Source organism: Haemaphysalis longicornis, unplaced genomic scaffold, assembly GCF_048455015.1.
Source record: "Haemaphysalis longicornis isolate Haplotype H1 unplaced genomic scaffold, Haemaphysalis longicornis Haplotype H1 scaffold_6, whole genome shotgun sequence".
Lineage (NCBI taxonomy): Eukaryota > Metazoa > Arthropoda > Arachnida > Ixodida > Ixodidae > Haemaphysalis > Haemaphysalis longicornis.
This window is the reverse complement of record NW_027526407.1, coordinates 111,312,828-111,332,411: the sequence shown is the minus strand read 5'-3', so window position 1 is coordinate 111,332,411 and position 19,584 is coordinate 111,312,828.

Here is a 19,584-nt window from a genome sequence, read left to right as displayed (position 1 = left end):
ATTTCCACGCCGCCGACTCGTCCGCTGATTATCCATTTTCTTAAGTAACACATGGTAACACATGGCTTTTTTTGCTTGAGTTCTGTTATACCGTACCCGTGTTTTAGTGCGTAGAACTTAAGAGCTATCAGGCGAGCCCGCTACTGCGGTTGGGCAGAATCGCCGGCCTCTTAACCCACCGAGCTAAGGAAACACTGAATACAGACAAAAATGGCAGAGGAAAGGCTGGCGAAAGTTTGAGGGGGAGGCTGGTATGCCGAGGCCACATATGTGTGGCGGTGGTGATGCGCCGCGACATAACCCCATAGCAGCGTGCACCGTCGTGCGCTCGACGAAGACGCGTTCATTTCACGAGATGCAGTTCGCAGTCCCTACCTGAGACGCAGATAGCGATCACTTCCTGAGGCGCAGTTTGGGCCGCCGACAAAGAGGTTTACCATCGCCGAAATTTGCGTGGGATGTTCAAACATAATTTACAACAGAACAGTATGCTCTGCGGCGGCGACGCGCTGCGAAATAACGGCAGAGTAGCGCGCGCCGCCTTGCGTTCGCTCATCACGCGATCACTTCCTGAGAACTGCAGCTATGCGACGTGACCAAGAAGACTGCAGTTCGCGCTGTGAACAAATTTCGCATTAGGGAGTACAGTAGTCGTCAGCCATTTTTTCTTGTTTGTTCTTTGTTTTTGTCTTCATAATGTTTATTCAACGAACCGTACTCAATTGCCGTACTCAACGAACCATACGCAACGTTTTGTACGTAAATACTGTTTATTCAATCACAAGCACACCGTACGTAGGAAAGTGCCCTCGACAGCTGTCAACTTCTTCACTGCTCTATTGTATGACATTTGGTACGCGTTTGGTATATATATATATATATATATATATATATATATATATATATATATATATATATACATATATATATATATATATATATATATATATATATATATATATATATATATATACATATATATACACCTGAGGAAAGCAAGTTCTCTTTGCTGAAACGTAGGCCACAATCGTGCTTTTACCTTGCTCGAAGTTTTTCTTCTCTCATATATATATATATATATATATATATATATATATATATATATATATATATATATATATATATATATATATATATATTATTTCTGTCTTAATTCAACGAGCTCCTCATTTCCCATTCTGATTCGCTACATGCATAGCGAGGGCCTCGGTTTTCTGGCAGTCTTGGTGCCATAGGGAGCATAACAGGGTTCAACGCTGGCCGACCACTCTCGACATGTCGTAGATCACGGCCGGGGGTTATAAAGAAGGTCCTCTTCACCCCGAGTAAACCGAGTGGCACTGGCTACCACCCTCAAGCACAGGAAACAAAAATACCTTAACATAAATACCCCAGAAAGGAGTGGTGAAAATAGCCCCGCCGGTAGCGTAGTGGTCATCGCCCCCAGAGGCGTATTCTGGAGGTTGTGGGTTCGTATCCCACCCGGCGGGCATTTTTTCTCCACTTTCTTTCTGTCTTTCCAAATTCTTTATCTGTTTCTATGACCTAACCCGTTCCCCCCTTTGCTTTCCGCGGTTTTCTTGACTGCCAACCCTCATTTCTATATATATATATTCCATTGGTCATACGTTTTAAGAACCTATTATTCATGATGGTGTTAATGTTACATGCTATAGTAAATTACACATCGTTTTTTTCCGAAAGCTGCAAATACTTGTTTGCATAGATACCTCGTAAAAATATTGTTTATTTCAAAATCACGCCGAATGAAATAAAATGGGAGATATTGGGCCTCGTCAAGCAGCAATGTGCAACTTTTTGGCCTTTCCTTACTCTTTCAATTAACAAAAATGATAATATGATATGATTTTCTAAGATGCACCGACACAACGCATCCTTTTTTTCTTAAATGAGTGGGGAACGCCAAACATAACGCAAATATCAGGATGGTATAAGGTCAACTAGGCATAGTGTTGAAAAGTTGGAACCAGTCAGGTGGTTGGAGCACGAAATTAAAGCTCCTTTCTTAAAAGAAACGTGGTTAAAACAGGAAGATACTTGGGCCGTGCAGCAATGGCATATTCGTATATAGGTCAACTTAGAAGGATAGACGTCAATTCCAACCAAGGCAAGCGTTTTTTCTTTTGAGACGATTGATGGGCCTTTGCTCATAATCATAACCATTTTTAAGCACATTGTGTAAAGTTGGCTTTCCTGCAGAGCACTATGTAGAGACATCGACACCACCAGTGGGGCATACAAAGCTTCACCGTAAAAATCTCTTCACGATCCGTAAAAACTGTACTGCTCCACGATTGCCAGGAAATACTAAATTCAGGCGGATCGGCGCGCCTATCACACAGTGAACACTACAACATACCCAAACACACAAAAAAAATCGAACTGAAAATGGCACGATATCTACGCCTTTTCTCCGCGTTCTTTCAAAATGTGCCAGAAAAGCACAGCATCCACGCAGTCTACAAAACAGGGATTTATTGTCCCTGAGCATGAGCAGAAGCGGGCAGTTCACCGGCCACGTTATACGAAGACCACAATCTTGCACACTGATTTCAACAGGGAGAGCACGAGAACGTAATTTAAAGCAAAAACCTTTTGACACCCGAGGGAACATTTATGAAGGTCGAACAGCGGACTCCTTACAGCCGTTTCTTAAGCGAATATGGGGAGTGCTTGAAGCGAACCCTTTGATTGTGCCGGGAGTATACAGGAAGTGCAGGTTTTGTATTTTTTTCACACCTGAATTTCCGCTCCTGCTCAGATTTATATGGCTATTCCCCCTCCCTCACACAAAGGAGCAGGCCACAGCCTGTACTATCAGGCTTACCTCTCTGTGTTTTCTTACCTAATGCCTACCTTGCTCTGGCTCCCCCAATGCCTCGATCTGCGAAAGTATTCACCAATAAAGGTAGGGCCAACGCAGCCCTCACATCCCAAATGACCAGAAAATAGATTTACCCAACCACGTCCGTACTGTCCCCACTGCCGGATGACCGTATCGCCACCCTTGACCACCTAATCTTGCGCTGCTGCGCGTTTTCACTGCACTGGCCTATCCTCAGAAATGCTATGCCTCCAGATGCTTCAGAAGATGATAGTAATTTTCCCAGTGCCCTTGGGCTGTTCGGCGTAGCGAGTACTCTACTAAGATTAGTGCAAACTGGGGCCTATTCTGGTCGCAAAAATTTCCTAATGGTAGATCATCACCTTAGCCTGGCCTCTGCAGTCTGAAGGGAACTCCTGTGCGGTTTTCATGGATGCATCATGTCTTTAACTGGACAGCTCCTCTCTTTCCCTTCTCTCCCTACCCTTATTTCGGCCGCATGACCTTCCCTAGATCAATAAAGGACTACAACAATAACAACTTCCATTCAATAAATATCACTCTTTCTCAATCCCTCCCTCCCTCCCTCCCTCCCTCCCTCCCTCCCTTTCTCTCTCTCTCTCTCTCTCGCCTGTAAACAGGGAACTGCTCCAGCAAGCTTTCACGAAAAAGGGAAACTGTTCCACCCCACACGTGTCGCGTCCATACTTCCGGGATAGAGAAGGAATAAAGGCTCGGCACTCCATACGAAGAATGCCGGCTTCCTCCCCTGCTTGCCCGCTTTGTCGCTTGATTGCCTGTCTGGCGGACTATTCCTTACGGAATTTTGTACACTCCAACAAAATGCAGCTGTACTCAATTGGGAAACATATGGAGATTGCTCTATGTTTACGATGGGTTCGGGTGCAAGACAGAATTTATTTGATTTAGTGATTTTGCGGGATATTTGTTGAACAGGTAATCAACCTCTACTTTTTGGCGAGAAAACGAATTAACTGAGACTAATATATTTCAGCGGCTCCGAGCTTATTCCACAAGAAGAGTCTATTCCAAGTGGGAGCATAGTTTGACTGGAGAAAATAAAGTTTTTACAAGGTCCACTTACCCTAATATATGTAACCTTTTGGTGATTAGGATAATAAGATCTACAGTAAACTTGTCCGTTGATCACATTTCCAGGTAATTTAATGCTTGGATCAGGAAACACAAGCGTCCGTTTATACGTACTTCTGGTTAAACAGTCTGCCTTTGCACTCCTGCAACAAAACCGACGATCGAAAATGGACATAACTCAGAAACGTCAGCACTTTTGTAGTTCCAGAAGTAACTGTAATACCTGAACATTTTTATTATTAGTAATGTGAAAGCTGGCAATACGAATCGAGTAATCAGGTCAGCAGCAAAAAAACATCTGATATGGTAAAACACACGGCGGATAGAAGGCGACATCACCAGAGCACACATGATAAAGGCAGTGCAAATACTTTAAAATCTTACCCTGCTGTTATGTTGGTTCTTTATTATTGCATTAGTTCTACAGTGTACTGAATGGTAGCTAATATGAGGAAATTTGGACGTTCGAAATAAAAGGCCGAAAAGCGTGAGCTGTTGAATTCTTGATCCGATTAAGCTGTGCAGTGTTGGAAACATTATGTTTATTATTGTTAACGTTGTTTGGGGCGAAAAACAGGTGTATTGTATTGCGTTAATCAATCCAAAAAGCAATAACAGCTATCCGACTCGTCATCATCATCATCATTACCACGAGCCTATCAACGCCCACTGCAGGGCAAAGGCATCTCGCATTAATCTCCAATTACCCCGGTCCTGTGCTAACTGCGACAAATTTATCCTCGCAAACTTCTCGATCTCATCTGCCCATCTAACTTTCTGCCACCCCCTTCCACGCTTGCCTTCTCCTCTACGGATCCACTTTGTAGCCCTTAATAACCAACGGCTATCTTGCCTTCGCATTACATGTCCTGCCCACGTCCTTTTGTTCTTCTTAATTTCTATTAATATGTCCTTAACACGTATCTGTTACCTGACCCATTCCGTTCTCTTCTTGTCCCTTAATGTTACACCCATCATCTTCCGTTCCATTGCTCGTTGAGTCGTCCTCAATTTAAGTTGAACCCTCTTAGTGAGCCTCCAAGTTTCTGCCCCGTAGGTGAGTACCGGTAAGATGCAGCTGTCATACAATTTCTTCTTCAGGGACAATGGTAGGCTGCCATTCCTTATCTGAGAATGCCTGCCGAATGCACTCCACCCCTTTCTTATCCTTCAAATTATCTCTGCCTCACGGTTGGGATCCGGGGTCACAACTTGGCCTAAGTGGATATATTCGCTTACCACTTCCACTTCCTCGCCACCTATCTCAAACTGCTGTGCTGTCCCGAGGTTATTGATCATTACTTTAGTTTTCTGCATATTAATTTTCAGGCCCACGGTTCCACTCTGTTCGCCCAGTGCGGAAAGCATGCTTTGCAATTCGTCCCCCGAGTTACTTAGCAAGGCAACATCATCAGCAAATTTGAGGTTACTGAGGTATTCTCCATTAACCCTTACTCCCACCTGTTCCCAATCCAACGTTCTGAATACTTCTTGTAAGCATGCTGTGAATAACATTGGAGAGATTGTGTCTCCTTGTCTGACACCCTTCCTTATAGGTATTTTGCAGCTCTCCCTATGGAGGATGATGGTAGCTGTAGACCCATTGTAGATATCCTCTAGTATTCTTACATAATGCTCATCTACCCCCTGGTTCCGTAATGCCTGAATGACTGCTAGGGTTTCGACCGAGTCAAATGCTTTCTCACAGCCTATGAAGGCTATATATAGGGGTTCAGTTACCCCACGCACTTCTCTATTCCCTGATTGATCGTGTGAATATGGTCCATTGTTGAAGAGCCTTTACGAAACCCTGCTTGATCTTTAGGTTGACTGAAATCTAAGGTGACAGAAATTCTGTTAGCGATTACCTTGGTATGTACCTTGTAGACGACTGACAGTAAGCTGATTGGCCTGTAATTTTTCAAGTCCTTCATTTTACCTTTCTTATGAATTCCGGTACACTCGCGGTACACTTTATTTTCCAAGGTTCCGGTATACTCGCGGTAGACCACTGCACGGGCCTGATTTTAAGTCCCGAGCCCGCTTTGTGAAGTCCGAGCCCTACCCTGGCCCGTAACACCGATCCCGGGCCCAGCCCGGGCCCGGTCATTAATAAGTGAGACGAGCCCGGTCCCGGCCCGGTCCCGTCGTCTGAAGCCCAGGCCCAGCCCGGGCCCGGTCATTTATTTTCGAGCCTAGGGAGGGCCCGCGTGTGTGTGAGCAGACCCGGTTTTAGACGCTGAAGAAAATTTGTTTTTTATATTTGGTCCAGTGTCTCTGTAGCGGGAAATCAGGTGGAGCATCTAGTCTGTACAAGCACGTCCTGAATTGAAATGCAAAAAATAAGAGTTTAAAAGTGCACGTAGTTTTGCTTGCACCGTCTGCAGTTCACGACACGTCGGCGTAATAATAGCTCGTAATCATACACGAGAGACGCCATCTCCTTTGATGAACAGACTCTTGGCAACTTCACGTGGCTGTCTCGGTCACAAGTTGGTATTGCTGAAATTTGTTGCTCCCCATTTGAATCCAGGAGTATGTGTGTGCGTTGAAATATTTTCCCTGCACTGGTTGCTAAGTGGTGGCGCTTCTCTAGGACGCGAGTTTGATTTTGAGCCATGGCAGCCGCATTTAAATTGGTTCGACATCTAAAACACACGTACATAGACATAGGTGCACAGCTCTAGGCATTCCTTGTAACCGTATCTTTGATATGTTATACACCAAAATATAAAATCTTGATGCAGTACATGCAATGTCAATAAAATTACAGTATAGTGACTATCAATCCGGGCAAAACACGTTTTTAAGGCCATGTGTACAACTAACATCAAGAAGCACGTAAAAGAAAACTCAGAATATTCATTTTTATGCTCTTTTCAACACTTCACGTCGGAACTTGTTAACGGCCGGGCCTATGAATTCAAGACCCAGCCCCGCCCGCGCCTGCCAATAATCGACTTCGGGCGGCCCAGCCGGCCCGCGGGCCGGGTCGGGCCCGAGCTTTCGGGCCGGCCCGGGCCCGTGCAGTGCTCTAACTCGCGGTCATCAGGCATTGGGTGTACAGGTTTGCCATTTTTATTAGTCCAATTTGCCCGCCATCCTTCAAGAGGTCTGCTGTTATCCGATCTTCACCAGGTGCTTTGCCCCCTTTCATTTCTTTAAAAGCCTTCCTAACTTCTTCTGTCGTTACAGGTGGGATGTCTATCTCCTCTGAACTACTTTATCTTTCGGCATCATCCTGAATGCCCTGGCTATTGTAAAGATCTCTATAGAACTCCTTGGCCACTGTGACTATGTTATCCCTATTTGCGATGACACTGCCTTGCTTGTCTTTAAGTGCATACATCTGATTTTTCTCCACGCCTAAATGCCTATTCACTGTTTTCAGGCTGTCTCCGTTCTTTACAGCATATTCGATCGTCTCCATATTATATATTCCTTCGAAAGCTACACTGGTACTATTCTGTCAGCTGGAGTGGAGATTGTCATGGTTTACCGTGACAATCTAATTACAGCTTTCATCTACTGGGAAAGTTTACCAGCCCCCTGTCTAGCCATCGTGCCCCCGACTTCCACTGCACACTCCGTGGTAATGCGTGTAATATTTTCTCTGGCTTTCTGTGTCGTAAACTCTGCTTCCTCGGTAAGAGCTGAATATCGGTTGTGCAGCGTGATCCCGAATTCTTCAACTTTACGTCTTACTCTTACCTCATTATTTCGCTTTTTTCGTGCTAGCTTGTTGCAGTTTCTCCCCAAATCTAGCCTAATTCGAGATCTTGCCATACCGGGGTCGCTACACCTTACCCTTCTTAGCACTTCCACATCCTTCACGACGCCAGGGTTATCGCATAATATGAAGTGTATTTCATTTTTATGCTCCCCATTCAGGCTCCTCCACGCCCACTTACGGCTCTCCAGTTTGCAGAGGAAGGTGTTCATGATGCATAGATTATTCCGTTCTGCGAACTCGACTAATAGGTCCTCCCTTCTATTTCTACAGCCCACACCACAGTTCCCAACTGCCTTGTCTCCAGCTTGATTCTTGCCTATAATTTAGCATTCAGGTCTCCCATAACTACGGCATACTGTGTTTTTACTTTAGCTATTGCCGATTCCACATCTTCATACAAGCGTTCAACTAGCTGGTCGTCGTGGCTGGATATAGGCGCGTAGCCCTGTACCACCTTGAGTTTGTACCTCTACTTGAGCCTAATTACAAGACCGGCTGCCCTTTCTTAATGCTATAGTATTCGTCTATGTTGCCAGCTATGCTTTTATTGACCAGAAGTCCCACTCCCAGTTCTTTTCTGTTCACTAGACCACGGTAACGTGGGTCGTGTGCTTTTTCAGCATCGTAAGGGCTTCACCTGTCCTCCTAACCTCATTAAGCCTTATTACATCCCATTTATTGACCCCTAGGGACTCGCTCCGCTAGATAAAGTTCTCGTGTTAAGCGTTGCCAGGTGCAGGTTCCAATGGCGGCCTGTCCGGCTCCAGGTATTCTTAGCACCCTCTGCTGCGTCACAGATCTGACCGCCGCCTTGGTCAGTTGCTTCGCAGGCACTGGAGACTGAGGGCCGTGGGTTAATTGGCGTATTCATGGGAGGTTGTGGCCATTACTCCACCAGGGTGGCCAATCCTGCTCTGGTGAGGGAGTGCGTTGCCGGCAATGGTCGCCGGGGTCAGGCCGCACCCCAAGCCTCATTCTGCAATTCCTCCAACACGCGAATTTTTTTAATCCGGTGCGGATTGTCCGGTACTGGGATTCGAGCCACGGTCTTTCTGCACGCGAGGCGGATGCTCTACCTCTACACCGCTGCTGCGCTATCAATGCTTTGCTACTTTCGTGCGAGATAGCGTCGGGCGGGCACGAGTACGCGCTCGTCCGGTTCTCGCAGGAAGTGGACCAGAGACCGCTTGTCTTCATCGAAACTCTCCCAGTGACGAAATTCGACTCGTATCCCCCCCATAACTTTCCATTACCACCTGGGCCGACTGGCTTGGCTGTAAAGGGGAAGAAGAACAGCCTAGACTGGTCGCCCAGGCGGTCGACATGCTCGGCCTGTAGCTTCGGTGGAATAAAGGTATTTTCTACTCTACCCTAATTGGCTGACTCTGGAAAGAAGTTTAACAAGGTTTGAGGTTACGTTGAGCGGAGGGGCATACGTGGACGCACACGGTGATGCATGCACACACCGCACGTGTCTGATAAAAACTGAAGTAATCCTTCGAGCACAGCAGCGACTTCACAAATATGCTTAGCTTCAATTGTATGCAGTCACGAGGTCAGGCTGCGTAGCGTTGCCTTCTGCACTTGGACGAGCATATGTGGGGGAGACCCACCTTCTCTTATGTTTCATGCGTTAATCTGTATGCTGAAAAAAAAAACACATTTGAGCTGCTACAAGACTTCATGTTACCTGCATTTCTTACACCGAAGCTGCCCTGCCCTAGCTTGTGACCAAACTTGCGTTTAGGGAAAAACGCTCTGTAGCTCTCAGTGTAAGTATCATAGAAAAAGTTGTAGGGAAATTTGTCGGTAAGACAACCTAATATTAAGCCGTTTTATTTACTTTTCGTTATTAGTTCCTACTGAAGTCATAGACGTAGCAGAATTCCCGTCTGTTTCAAATATATGGCCGTCTACGGAGGTTGTGTTGTTACAGAAAACGGCTGCAACTCTTCTGTAATCCAAATTATCCCAAAACAAAGTGCATTAGAAATAAACTTGAACGAATGATAAAGAATTTAAGTGTATGCGTATTTGTTCGTTCAATAGAAAGAGTTACCCTACATAACTGAATATAGCGATCCACCAATACAGCTTCGCTGGCCTTCCTTCTTCACAAATCTTGAAACAGATCTTCAAACTTTTCTGCTTCATCTCCACAGCGTGCGCGCAATACCGTTAAATGTGCCACGCCTTTTGTGTACTTACCGCATGTGAGAAGAAATAGCGTCGAGACTGCATTTCGAGAAAGTCGGCTTATACCCGGAATATGGGCTCATGATGTGACCCTCTCTTGCTGCACAGCTCGCACTGGAGCCATGTCCATCGTGGTCAGCCCCTAGCCTAAGGACATATCTGTATTAGCTCAGTATAGGTGTCAGTATTTATCGAATTACAACCCTAAGCAGCATTTATCACATAGACACCAGCCAAAAGTGAAGAGAAATTCTAGTCGTGATAGCGGGAAGAGTTTTTTTATTCCGCCAACATGGCCGCTGAGTCCCTATTTAGGCTAGTTAGAATGAATACATAATTTTTAAATTGTTTTTTATATTTGGTGTGCTTAACCTAACCACCTTGGAATGAGGGATGTCAGTAAGAAGGAGATTCAAAAGTTCCTGAATCTTGGACGCTGGAAATATATCAAAACAATTATCTTGTATTACGAAATTTTGTTTGTAAGCCCAAAACAAATCCACATTCACTAAACATGAAACTTCTGTTTAAATACAGGTACGTACGTGTGTCCGATAATGTGGGCTGCCGTTGATACACCGGAAAATGTTAAGGGTGCATCTTCAGAAATCCCCACTTTGCGTTCCTGGCAGACTTCAGCAACGTACGATGTTCCTATAATTTAATGATTATATAAACGTAAAAATCACCATTATAGTTCAGTACTTCTATGAAACACCTTTCCGATTGGCATATTGGCTGGCCTAAACCGATATTTTATTTTGATTCGGTACTGTGCAAGCTAAGAAAAGCCAGTGTCATCTCGCCTACCCTATTTCAATAAATGAATGAATGAATGAAGAAACGTTATTAACACAAGAGTGCAACTCGGCCTAAGTGGGGCGGTGTGGGGTGAGGTAGGGGTTCAAAGAAGTCGAAACAAGTCTACATGCGCAAATGGACGCCGGTAGCGGGGGCGCAGTCGCAAAATCAGGTGAACACTAGCTTGTGTGTGGCTCAGGTAAATAAACAAATAAATAAATTTTTACCGTTATAATGAGTGCCCATAAAAGTACTAGTCTCCCAAAGCGGGTATGTGTACAGCTAAGGTAGAGGCTGACACCTTGCGCGTGGCAACACCCCCCCCCCCCCCCGATGGAGGCGAAAAGCAAAAACGCCCGTGTGTACGAGATTTAGGCGCACGTTAAAGATCCCCAGGTGGTCAAAATTAATCCGGAGCCCTCCACTGCGGCGCGCCTCATCGCCTGCGCTGCGTCGGCGCGTTATACCCTACAATAAACCAGTCAACACCCCCCCCCACCCCCCGGCCCAGCGGGCATATGTCACCCGAAGAGAAAGAGAGAGCGGCAGCTTCATCGACAGTGCTTCTGCGCTAGGTCTACGCGCAGACTCTAGAACTCGTTAGGACTCAGAAAATGCCAGACCTCGCTGTTACCTTTCACAAGCCCTGCCAATAAACCTCGCTACAAATAAATAAAAGAAAATAAATAAAAAAATAAATAAATGTGTATTCGAGAGCTCAGAGAAACCGGAGCCTGAGTTCAGCCGCGCTGAGAACAAGTATAATCGTTGCTGTCATCCAACAATCTGTGTTTTCGCACCAATGTTGCTGTAATCCTCAACATCTCGCATAGTTTTTAGCATCCAATTTGCTACCGGGAAGGTGTGCAGTGATCAGTTATCCGTTCGCTGTGACTTGCCATATTTACGAGAAATAGAATAAGAAACAAGGAATAACTCATGACGTGACTTGCGATGAGCGACGTTATGTGCAGTAGCGAAACCGACTTTATACGGACTAGTTTTTCAGAGGTTTTGGATACACATCAAATTTTATATGAACCATATTTCATTGCCCCTGGCGGTAATGAAGCCTGGTGCACCGCAGAACGACTGGTTTGTGCGCGGCTGTCTGAGCGGCCATAAAGAATGCTTATAGGTCAGTCGACAATTACCAGAATTCCGGCAGCGCATTTTATTTCCATCGGGATCTCATAAACACCCGTGTTTTGTTTCGTTGTTGGTCAATCAGAAATATGGCATCGTTTAGAGTAGGGCTGGGTGATGCTGAAGCCGTAAGCGACTAATTCTGAGGACACAATATCAGACGCCTAACGTTACCACACGAGAAAGAATCTACGCTCAGAAATAGCTTTATCGAACTCATCTGACGATAAACAAGGGCTTAAGGATGTCTTGTTTGAGCGACATTCGTTACCACAATAGTAGCTTGCGAGTGTTATTTTAAACCCATATATCGTTTGAAGACTTACAAATATTATGCTCTTACCTGTCATGTAGGAGTTCTTGCCACGACGAGTAAGCCTAATCATATTCCTTCTGTAACAGAAAGAAATCCAACGTTCACAGAAGGAGGCTTTGGCAGTTTTTGGCTTTGGTGTATCTCACTGATTATTCGTTCAGTTTTATCGTTATGCCCTCGTAAAATTCGGAATTTGTTAAATTTGAATGAAAATTGATTTCCTCCAATGTGACTACATTTTGTGTTGCAACACATTATCTGGCCCCATAACAACTCAGCTAGAACGGCCCCCTAGAATAAATAAATACAAAATAGCAAACGTGCTATAACATAATTAAATGAGGACAACAAGGCAATAATAAATACACATAAACACATGTATTCATACATTTATGCACGTACATTCCCCCACTGTCATAGGTATACTTATATATATATATATATATATATATATATATATATATATATATATATATATATATATATATATATATATATATATATATATATATATATATATATATATATATATATTGATTCGACATGTGCTACAGGACCGTGACCGTGACCTTTGCGCTCTCAAAATCTTAGTGGTGTCCCAGTGAACATTTCGGGGCTGTGATCACCGTGACTGCTAGGTTGACTGTCAACGTGCCGTAATCGCTTGTGGTCGCTCCGCAGTTTCCTGAACTGTGCTCAAATTCAAATTGAACCTACAGCCATTGCGTGTTTACCCCTTCTTTTATTTTTAACCTGACCTAGTGATCTCATGACCGCGTGTAGTGGCTCCGCGGTTGCCTGAACTCTGCTAAAATTGAAAGCGAACATTTCCCCAGTGCGTTAGAACATTTCTTTAGTGTGTTTTAACACTTCTTTTATTTTTACCTCGAACTACTGAACTCTGTCTACAGACCGCTTGTCGTTTTTTCTTTCTTTTTTTTCATTTGTGTCATTATTCACCTGACGTAGCATGTTAGGCTATCTGCTGGACAGACCTCGCCAGTACAATTAAACTGCGTTCTCTCTCTCTCTCTCTCTCTCTCTCTCTCTATATATATATATATATATATATATATATATATATATATATATATATATATATATATAGGGAGCAGTAGAACTTTTGAAGATGGTAGAGAACACAAGAAAAGAAAACTTTGAACAAGGTAAAAGCACGATTGTTTCCAACGTTTCAGCAAAGAGACTTGCTTTCGTCAGGGCATATATAGATATATATATATAGATATATATATAGGAAATGAGGGGATCCGTGAAATAAGACAGAAAATAAGGGTTGGCAGTCAAGAAAACCTCGGAAAGCAAAGGGGAGGTTGTGGTGGGTCATAGAAAGAGATGAAGAATTTTTTAGTCGAAAAGAAAGTGGTGAAAAAATGCCCGCCGGGTGGGATCCGAACCCACGACCTCCAGAATACCGGTCTGGTGCGATAACCACTACGCTACCGGCGGGGCTGTTTCCCCAGCACTTTCTCGGGTATTTATGTTAAGGTATTTTTGTTTTGTGCACTTGGGGGTGGTAGCCAGCGCCACTCTGACTACTCAGGGTGAAGGGGACCTTCTTTGTAACCGCCGGGCAGTGACTCGCATCAATATATATATATGTATATATATATATTGATGCGTTTACTGAACTTAACCAAATTAAATGAAATAATAAGTGCCAAATCAAGCGTTGCAGATGAATGTTCGAAATATTTCTCGAGGATCATCACCATCACCATCAAGAACAGTTTCTTTGGGTCCACTCAAGGACAAAGGCTTCTCACAATGGCCTTCTACCCCCTCCTGTCCTTCAGTGCTCGAGTTCATTATTGTCCCCAAATTTCCTCAAATCATCTCTCCATCGAGGTTTTGGCTTCCCCCTTTTTCTAGTTATGTTTCTCAGTATTCCTTCTGTGACCCTTGTCCATCCATTGTCATTTTGTATTACTACAGGGCCAGCCCAAGCCCATTTTTTTCTATATTTCAGCCACTATTTCATCTACTCGAGTTTGTTTTCCTATCCAGGAAGCTCGGTTCCTGTCCTTAAACGTTACTCCTATCATTCTTCATTCCATGACCTTTTCAGCCGACCTAAATTTGCTCTCCAGTTGTATAGTAAGGCGCCATGTTCGTGCTCTATATGTCATCAAAAGCCGGAGGCATTGGTTGTATATTGTTCTTTTGAGTGATAAAGGTAGTTTACCTTCAGTTATCTTTGAGCGTTTGCCGAGTGTACCACAGCCCATACTTACTCTGCGCCGAATTTCCTTCCTTTCCTTCCCGTGGTGTGGGTTTGCACTGACAACGTGACCGAGGTAGTAATATTCTTCACACTACAAAACAGTGCAGAGACTAGCCCGATGTCAAGCCTTAGTAGTAATATTCTTCTACTTGTTTTTGTGAAACGTTTCTTAAGCTGAAGAAGAGAACGCTGTCGGCATGGCTATTTATCATTACTGTAGATTTATTCACACTCATTTGTAGCCCCATGGCCAAGCTCTCTATTTGCAGTACCTGAATCATGTTTGCAGCTACTCCTACGACTCACTGAGCAGGACTATATCGTCCGCAAACTTCATTTTACCTAAGCATTTTACGTCTACCCGTAACACTGCGTATTCCCAGTCAACCTTCCTAAATATCCCCTCTAGAGACGTTGTAAACGGTTTCGTCGAGACCGTATATTCCCATCCTGCTGCCTTTCTGATAAGGCATTTACGGCTTTCTTGTGAAGGATTATCCTCCCGGTACATCCCTGTGTATATCTTGTAGGGGTTTGTAGGTATCCTCCATTCCCTGGGTGTTAAATGATTCAAAACAGCATTTAAAGACCCCGATTAAGCATTAAAAGAAGAAAAGAGAAGCTATATAAAACAATATAAAATATTTACTTATACAGTAATCCCTTATTGTAACGAAGTCAGCGGGACAGCAAAAAATTTCGTTATAACGGTATTTTGATACAGGCGGCCACTCGAGAAAACTAAAGTAGTTCAGCTTTAACTGCGCCACAAGTCCGAGAAATCAACACAGAATGTATTCAGTGAAACAAAACTTTATTCAGGTGCAAAAAAAAAGCAGTGATTTCTGTTCTGGCTAGGCGCGAGCAACCACCGCTTTAATTTGACGAATCAGGGTCTGGCGTCCGAACGCCTCGTAGACTGCATAACGAATGGGGATGGGAAAGCAGCGGCCACTTTTACGAGGGGGTGGGGGGGTGTCATGGAACGCTACGAGAGTTTCGCGCTGGAAAGCGTTGCAAATTCCATGGCTCAAATCCGAGGTTGTGTTTGTTGAGCTCAAAGAAAAAATCAACTGGCGGCTCATTGTAGGTACAACGCGCAATCTTGAAAGCTCACCGGCTTTTCTCTAGGGTTTGCATGATTACTGCATATTTTTTCTCGAAGTGTACAGTCGTGAAGTTTGAAAAACAAGAGTTTTTGGGCGCCCCGCATCTCGACTACACCTTTATTTCTACGCTTAGAGTGTCAGTGTTCGCGCACTATCACGTCTACGCCATTGACCAATGTCTAGGAACAAAATTCAATCTCCCTATCGCGCATTTGGGCCATTTGTCTTAAGTTGGATGGCCCAAATCGAGCATGCCCGGCTCGAGAAAATCGCCGGAAAACACCAACTTGTTAACCCGCCATATTGACCGCCTGACTCGCCGCTGGGTCGCCGCCGCTCGGCGACGCCTCCGCGTGCCACTTCGCTCTAAGCGGGTCCAGCTCTTCGTGCGCTTCAAATAATGCGGAGTAAAATGCATGCGTTTGGGTTGGGACCAGAAGAAATTTCGAATAAAGCGATATTTCGAGTAAAGCGATCTCGCTATAAGGAGAGATTACTTATATAACATGTATGTTAGATATGCTATATTATACATCATATATTATACGCTATGAAATAAGAATACATGACATTATTATTATTGCTAGTTTCACTAGGAAGGTTTTTTTATCAAAATAGTGGTTTGTGAAGGGCGTGTAAAGTTTCAATAAAAAGTGAGTGCAAACAGTCGGAGAATACAAAGGAAAGCTGCAAAATTCTTTGCTTGCCGTGATAAAAGACAAAAATGCACAAATTTCAACCAGTGGGCGTTATAACTGGTAGGCAACCACAATCAGCGTTCATCACAGAATAAGAAAAGTAGCTATGGCAAAATTGTTTGGGTCCTTCAGGTGGAAGGAGCATTTTTATAGGTGAAAGTTTTGAATGCCAGGAGACTGCTTTAGTATTCTGCCTTAATTAGGTTGGAGACAATCATATTTTGTCTTCTGCGGTGTTAAAATTACCGCGGGAACAAATACCAGGAACTTTTTTGCAGTACATCCCGTCGGTTCGCTTAGACGGCTTTAAGTATGGTGATTTCTGTTTCGTAGCGCATTGCCCGTAGGGAGATCTGTAAAGCTCAAAGCAGAACAAAGACCTGCTTTTAATGGTTAAACGTGATGTTTTGCGACCAGGAGCGCATTCCTGCTCCTTTGCTATTCACCACGTTGAGCATGCGCACATGGTGCGGGACCCTTTTCGCCATGCTACTTTTCAACTTGGGAAACCCACTAGTGAACCGCGTGATTACGGAACGCGCATAATAAACAAAAATGTCGCAATTAGTGCTTTTTTGAACAATATTTGTACGACCATGGGGGGGTGGCGGGTGGGGATGGATACAATTTTGTAAGAAGCCCTTTTTCTTTTGCAAGCTTTTTAAAGCCTTCGCGGGCTACTTTCCCCAAAATGCCGTGAATGACCGCTGCCGGAATAAAAATAGTAAGGCCACCCAAGAGTACCAGCGTATATTTAGAGTAGGAGCGCGCGCCACGTCTGCGAGTGTTTGAGCATTGGGGGCGATCTCTAAGAAAAAAGCCTTGTTGTGAGTTGTTTTTACTTAAGAGGCTTCACTTAACATCCGCCTAACCGAGCTATGCTTCTGGCCAAACTTCACGAAAGGCACTCTTTTGCGGGTCTAACTTCTCTTATAGCAGGAAAGGTGCAGGCTAATGAGAGAAACGTTTCCCCGATGAGTCCATCACAAAAACTGTCTGTGCCAGGCTTGTACAATGCAAGAGATGGATTGATGTTCGGCCTTTAAGTAGAGCTCCAGCTGAGCACTGGAGGAGATTTCTTATTGACGGTTGTCCCTGCCGGCGGCAGTTGTCCGGTCCACTCACACTGTGGAATATTGTGTTTTCAGAACACTGCTAGATACCCTGCGTAGCTTATGCACCATATATGACAGGACAAGAGAAAACGGTTAATATTAGAGCGCAGCTCTTAAGTCCTGCTCCTGTGGTTTCGCGTCGACCTTCGCCGTCCGCCTCGTTGTAACCGAGGAAACGAGGAGGATCACGAAGAGAGAGCGAGGAAAAAATCGGTGGAGGTGAGTATGGCGACAATGAGAGGAGGCGGGCGGTATGCCAAGGGTGCCGCGCAAAAAGGGCTGCGCAGGGGTGACGCGCCAAGACGTAAATCCACACTGGCGCACATTTACTAAGACGAGGGAAGTGCTGCCGGAGGAGAGGCTCAGCGGCGCCGACGACGCCAGAATCCAGAGGTGCACGCCACCGAAGCAGCAGCTATGCGCCGTCACCAAGAAGAGTGCAGCTCGTGCTACGCTCAAATTTCGCAAAGAAAGTATCGCAATTGCCATTTAATTGTTTTAAATGGGTCCATGTGTTAAAGAATAAAAGTGGGAACAAATCTATGATATTTTCACAGGTCCTAAAGATAGTCATTTTTACCGAGACACCGCTAGCACGTGACGTATTTTATTAAGTATGAAACTGACCGATCTGCTGTAAGAAGGCCTCGGTTTTAGCATGAATGAATAGTTGGAAAAAGGAATCTCGGGTTTGCGTCCAGAATAACAATGGAGAGGGATTTTCGCAATGTTAGTCCTTCTGAGCGATCAGAAGTAGTAGTAGTAGTAGTAACAATATCGCAGTCGTAGTAAGCTTTCTTGGCTAAAAGGTGTATCCGGAAGGGGGGAGGTCAAGGGTTCGATACAAGTGCCAGGACCCCAGAAGCTTTTTGGCCATCTGTGGCCCTACTAAGCAGGGTCGGAGCTGGAAAGGCTGTTTTACAGGACTCTACTGAGGTTTTATAGCTATTTTCTTCACAAGTAATTGAGCATTTCGAAACTGTGTGGTAAAAATCGGCTTTTTGGTAACATTGTTTACAGTCTCCATTATACTTTTCTCGAAACATAATGCAGTGTGTTTGCACTTATGGCTGAATAGATGGCCAGTACATAACCACTCAGACAAACTGGCCAGTGGCGATGACAGCAGCCGCAGGAGCCTGCGGAAGACTGACCGGCCTTTGTTTAGCTGACACGTCCACACCCACCAATAATTTTCCCATTTCTTTTCAAGAATACTTTTTAATAACTGTGACAACTGCTGTGAGAATCTCCCAACCAATTTACTAATTGTCATTTGTGCGCAAAGTCAAGATACCAACCTGCCCTTCTTCTCCGATGTCTTTAGGGGCATTGATGAATGACGGACAGCGACTTAAAAACTACCCGCGCTTATTGTCTTTGATAATTCAGCCAGAAGTGTTCCCAACCCGTTCATCCACATCAGAAGAAATTGAGGTTCCTCCATAGTTTATTGACGTTTTTGTTGCTGTCCGGTGCTGCTCTTGCATTAATCTTAGTGGGGTTGGTGTTATCTGTGTTTTTTCAGATGCTGCATGCTGTGGAGCTGAGGTTCTTGCACGACAGCGGATGGGGGAAAATTTAGAAAATTAGACGGTATTTTACTCAAAGCCGGTACGAAGTGCAGAGAGCACAATCGCTGAACTTTGTAATTCCCAAAGCACGATAGTCTTAGATATTACAGCTGTAGCTTAAGCTTATTTGCACAAAAGTACTTAGTATTGTGGATAGGCTCTCGCAATCACAAGAGTGTTTCAGTTTTGATTTCTTACCCAGTGAGGAGGTGCACGAAGTCAGCATCCTTAGCCGCTTCGTTTTTGGGGACATCGTCTCTCAGAGCATGCAATGTGGCAGATCCAACAAGTTCGGTGTCAGCCAAAACTTTGACGTAGTTTTGTTTCTGGACCAATCATAAAAGTGCTATAAGTGGTTATTCGTAATCGTAAACAGTGACAACAAACTTACTGTATCAGAAGACTCCATTGACTTGATGCAGATGGGGATGGGTGTACGTAATTGTTGCAAACGTAGGCTTACCTATAAAATATCACAATAAAAACATTCTGCTCTTTCATTTTCTTGCACATTTCTGTGACTGATGATGATGTTTTGATTTTTATGGTGCAATGCCAACTGAGGGCAAAGAGCGCCAAAGCCTAGTAATTCATTCGGGCGATAAAACAACTCAAAACCTATCAGTAAAAGTAAACGTAAAATCTAACAAAAATCAACGAAGATGACTGGTGTAAAGAGCCAGGTTGTCGTGATGC